This window comes from Meriones unguiculatus, chromosome 2 (genome assembly GCF_030254825.1).
Source record: "Meriones unguiculatus strain TT.TT164.6M chromosome 2, Bangor_MerUng_6.1, whole genome shotgun sequence".
Classification (NCBI taxonomy): domain Eukaryota; kingdom Metazoa; phylum Chordata; class Mammalia; order Rodentia; family Muridae; genus Meriones; species Meriones unguiculatus.
Genome location: NC_083350.1, coordinates 90,211,446 through 90,217,304, shown reverse-complemented (window position 1 = coordinate 90,217,304; position 5,859 = coordinate 90,211,446). Strand labels below are relative to the sequence as shown.

At 35.3% G+C, this 5,859-nt stretch overlaps 1 pseudogene; it reads left to right on the top strand.

Annotated features, from left to right (window-relative positions):
- Positions 1 to 2,682: 2,682 nt before the first annotated feature.
- Positions 2,683 to 3,607, top strand: LOC110542755 (olfactory receptor 4C11-like; annotated as a pseudogene).
- Positions 3,608 to 5,859: the final 2,252 nt, after the last annotated feature.

Below are 5,859 nucleotides of genomic sequence, written 5' to 3'. Positions count from 1 at the left end.
AAAGCTATATATACTATTGAAAAAACAGCTAATATTTCCCAATATTAGCGGATCCCACTATGCAATTTTCTTTGTAGGTTAAATATCAATAATAATATTTCCCTTAGCATCAAGTAAAGTTATTTACCCTTCAGAAATTGTTATGTTTTATAAAATTATTATTTATAAAATAAAACTACATACAGTATAATTGTCTCTAAAGAATATGTCATTACACTGTTAAATTTAAATTGATAATTATTGTAAAGTATAAAAATATGTGGGCAGTGCTATGGATTGTCAGGTAAAGAGTGCTGCTATGCCTAACAACCTGAGATACATCCCCTGCAACCATATGGTGGTAGGTGAGAATCAGCTCCTCTGTCCTTCACATGGGTGAGATTGTATGAGTGCACATGAAAACACACACGCGAGTGAGAGAGAGAAACACACATAAATTATAAGTGAAAAATATTAAAATATGATAAGGATTTTATAGAATTTCCAAGTAAGAGTGATGCAATAAAATTACATTGAGGACTATTTTCAATCTCTAAGATACAAATATTTGAATATGCAACTAAAAAGTATGAAAGCCAACATTGCAACAAAGAAGTTTTTCACATAATATTGAAAAAATGAATAATTTAGAAGATAAATATATGCACACATTATTCTAAAGAACATTTTTCATGTTTAAAAAATCAAAATCTTTAATAAAAGTTTAAAATTATGGGTAAAAATTTACTTTTCAAATGGAATTAACCTAAGTGTAATAAAATATTATAGCATACTTTTCTTTGTTTATAACAACCTTAAAGTATCAAAGTATAGTTCGAACCCTTATTTTATGATTGCCACAATAAAGTGGTGTATTGAATACAAGATATACTATTAAAATAGGATTAAAAATTTTTCAATGGATTAAGGAGCATCTATTTGAAGAATGGAAGTTTTTATTTTTTATTTGAAAAAATAATTGTCTGCATAAATTTTATTATCATTATTATCATTTACAATTTATTCACTTTGTGTCCAGTTGTCCCTTTCTCATCTAACCTGATCACACCCTCCCTTCCTCTTCCTCCTCTATCCCTCTTTCCTTGTCCACTGATAGGGTAAGTCCTCCTCCTCTACTGTCTGACCATAGCCTATCAAGACCCACCAGGACTACCTGGATTGTCTTCCTCTAGTTCAGAACTAGTTCTGGCTAGTTCATCCTATCAGGGAGAACTGTTCAAGGAGCAAGCCACTGAGTTATTGTCAGAGACTGTCTCTTTTCTCCTTACTAGTGAACCCACATGGAGACTGAGCTGTCTATGGACTACATCTGAGAAAGGGGTCTAGCTCCTCTCTATGCATGGTCTGCTCAAATATTTTTTATATCAGATTTATTTTTAATAGCCAGAAGCTAGAAAAAAAACTAGATTCAATCAACCTAAGAATGGATAGAGAAATTATTGTACATTTACACAATGGACTCAGCTATTAGAAACAAGGAAAACATGAAATTTAGAGCAAATGGTGGGAACTAGAAAAGATCATTCTGAGGTATCCCAGAAGCAGAAAGACACACATGGTATATCCACTCTAAGTTGATAAGCCACATAGTATAGACTAAATATACTAAAACTTACAGACCTAAAGAAGCTAAACAAGGAGGACCTTAAGAAAGATGCTTAATTCTCATTCAGAATGGAAAACAGGATAGACACCAGAAGCCACAGAAGAGAGGGAACAGAATGGGAGCCTACAACAAATGTCCTCTTAAAGACTCCACCCAGCAGGGGAATCTAAGCAGATGTAGAGTCACACAGCCAAACTTTGGAAAGAGCACAGGTAGTCCTATAGAAGAATGGGGATATAAAAGGACCTGGAGGGGACAGGAGCCACACAAGGAGACCAACAAAGGTAAAAACAAAACAAAAAATAAAACGAAAAACAAGAAACAACAACAACAAAAAACCTGGGACCAGAGGGGACTGTAGAAATAGATTAAATTTTTTCATAGGATAAATTATTCAGGAGCTAAAGGAGACAGGGCTAATAAAAACAAAGCTTAGTAAATTGAGATTTTTGTTTTAATAAAATCACGAATCTTAGTGGTTCATTGCATTAAATAGTGCCTTTCATATTATGGAGCACAAGGAAAGATTGGGCAATGGGATCTCTATGTATATATGTATGTATTATGTAAGTATATGTATGTATGTATGTATGTATGCTTGTATGTATATATGTATGTGTGTATGTATGTGTGTACACATATTTGCATGGATAAAATACTCATTTCTTCAAAGCACTAAGAATGGTTAACTCTCTGCGCTCATATATTCCCAACGCATCCAACAAACTCAAATATTTTCTCCTAAATTTCCAAATCACTAAATCACTTTTTCAAATTCTACACTTTGGAATATCAACAGGATCAAAATACTTGAACAGCATTCATATTTTTCATTCCTTAAATTTCAGAAGTTTTGATCCAGTCCAGTAATCTTCAGAGTAAGTCTCATTGAGACATAGTTATCTATGTTGAAAATTGAAAAGATTCTTCAGGGGTTTCATGACAAAATCAAGTAAGACTAAAAGAATGGGGTAGTGCCACAAAACTTACAGGTCTGAACACTGATCCCACTATGACATTTTTTTTTCTTTCTTTGCAGGTTAAACATTTGTCAGCCACCTACTACAGTCACTGATATGGTGCATAACAATAGCATGACTGGATTCATTCTCTTTGGGTTGACACAGGATCCAGAAAAACAGAAGGCACTATTTGGACTATTCTTGATACTTTACCTTCTGACTCTAATAGGAAACTTTCTTATTGTGGTGACCATTAAGTTAAGTCAGACTCTTCAGGGTCCCATGTACTTTTTCCTCTTCTATTTGTCTTTTGCTGATGCTTGTTTCTCTACAACTACAGCCCCTAGACTGATTATGGATATTTTCTCTCAGAAAAAAAATTATTACCTACAATGAATGTATGACTCAGGTCTTTGCAGTTCACATTTTTGGGTGCATGGAGATTTTTGTGCTCATCCTCATGGCTTTCGATGGTTATGTTGCAATCTGTAAGCCTCTAAGATATACAAATATAAGGAACCAGCGTATCTGCAGTATACTAGTGATTCTTGCCTGGGTAGGATCTTGGATCCACTCTTCAGCACAAAATTTCTTGGCCTTAAGATTACCATTCTGTGGCCCAAATGTGATTGATCACTATTTTTGTAATTTGCAGCCCTTGCTGAAACTTGCCTGCACGGATACCTATGTGATAAATTTGCTAGTTGTGTCTAATAGTGGTGCCATATGCGTGTTAAGTTTCATACTTCTGCTTATTTCCTATATCGTCATCTTACACTCTCTGAGAAACCACAGTGCAAAAGGAAGACGAAAGGCCCTGTCAACATGCACTATTCATTTCATTGTGGTGATCTTTTTTTTTTTTTCTTTTGGTCCTTGTATATTTATATACACACGACCAACAACCACTTTTCCAATAGACAAGATGGTAGCTGTATTTTATACAATTGGGACACTTTTGCTCAACCCTCTTATCTATACTCTGAGGAATGCAGAAGTAAAAAATGCCATGAAAAAATTATGGTGTGGTAAAGTATGATTTCAGTTGATAGATAATAGATGAGGATTCTGAAGTATAGCTCCTAAAGAGGTTAATTTTGATACATGAACTGAAAAAATAAAGTGTTTCTGACAGTATATAATCAAGATATATGTATTGCATATGTGTACATAAATGATAATCTGGAGGCAGTGAGATAGCTTAGTGGGTAAATGTACATGTCACCAAGCCTGATGATTTGAGTTCAGTCCCTGGAACCCACATGGTTAAAGGAGAAAATAAACTCATGAAAGTTGTTTTCTAGCCTCTTCTCATGTGGCATGTTCTGAACAGATACATAAATATAAGTACATAAATATATGCAATAAGAGTTTTAAAGTTATAATCTAAGTCAAGCCATATACATAGACAGAAATTTAATAATTAATTGTGTACATGTACATATAGAGAAATAAATAATTTATAACTATATATAGTATTAATGTGAAAGTATGTATGCAAAGTGTTATTAAAGATTTTATTCTAGTTTATTTTGAATATGTTCATAAACAGAATCTATAAGAAAACATACAGAGCAAAATGTTATTTTGCTAAGCTAATGATTAGAAGGCATGATTTAAAAATCATAATATGTGTACCTTCTTGTCTCCCATGGGGGTTTGTAGTAATAATTACAACAAAACTTGCATGTATACCCAAAGCCAAGACCCCAGCTGAAAAAAAATAACAGCTTACAGATTGGAACACCTATATCTGACAGAGGGCTAATATCCAGAATATATAAAGAACTTAAGAAATTATATACCAGCAAACCAAGTAATCCAATTTAAAAATGGGGTACAGAGCTAAACAGAGAATTCTCAATGGAGGAATACCAAGTGGCAGAGAAACACTTAAAGAAATGTTCAATGTCCTTAGCCATCAGGGAGATGTAGATCAAAATAATCCTGAGATTTCACCTTACACTCATCAGAATGGTTATGATCAAAACCCAAATGACAACACCTGCTGGAGAGGATGTTGAGAAAGAGGAACCCTACTCCATTGCTGGTGGGAATGTAAACCTGTACAACCACTTTGGAAATCAATCTGGTGCTTTTTCAGAAAATTAGGAGCAGTGTTACCTCAAGGTCTAGCTATTCCACTCTTAGGCATATATCCAAAGTATGCTCAACTATACAACAAGGACATTTGTTCAACTATATTCTTAGCAGCTCTATTTGTAAGAGCCAGAAACTGGAAACTAGATGTCCCTCAAAGGAAGAATGGTTACAAAAATTTTGATACATTTTACCCAGCTATTAAAAACAAGGAAATCATGAAATTTGCAGGCAAATGGTGGGAACTAGAAAATATGAGGTAACCCAGAAGCTGAAAGACACGCATGGTATATACTCACTTATAAGTGGATATTAGCCATATAACATAGAATAAATAAATTAAAATCCATACTCCTAAAGACATTAAACAATAAGAAAGACACTAGGGAATATTCTCAATCCTCATTCAGAAGGACAAATGTGACAGACATTGGAAATAGGAGAAGAGACAGAACAGGACAGGAGCCTATCACAGAGGGCCTCTGAAAGACTCTACTGATCAAGGTGTGGAAGCAGAGTCTGAAAGTCATAGCCAAACTTTGGGTAGAGGGCATGAAATTTTATGAAGGAAGGTGGAGATAGGAAGATCTGGAAGAAACAGGAGCTCCAATAGTAGATCAACAAATACAAAAACAAACAAACAAAACTGAGACCTGGGATCCCTACAGAGACTGATACCCCAACTAAGGACAATGCATGGAAAAGACCTAAAATCCCAGCTCAGATGTAGCCCATAGACTCATTATCCAAGTGGGGTCCCTAGTAAGTAGAGCAGGTGCTTTCTCTGGCATGAACTCAGTGACAGGCTCTCTGATCACCTCCCTCTTAGGGAGTTCAGCCTTGCCAGGCCACAGAGAGAGAAAATGCAACCAGTCCTGATGAGACTTGATAGACTAGGGTCAAATAAAAGGGGAGGAGGACCTCCTCTATAGGTGGACTTGGGGAGGGCCATGGGGGAGAAGAGGGAGGAGGGATGGGATTAGGAGATGAGAGAGGGTGCCACAGCCAGGATACAAATTGAATAAATGATAATAAGAAAAGAAATCATAATGTATGTACCTTCTCGACTCCCATGGGGGTTTGCAGTAATAACCAATTGAATTACAACAGAAAGTTGAAAGTGTACTCAAAACCCAGACCTTAGCTGAAAAGATTGTGACTCTCCTGTGGCAATAATAGAAGAAGCCTTTC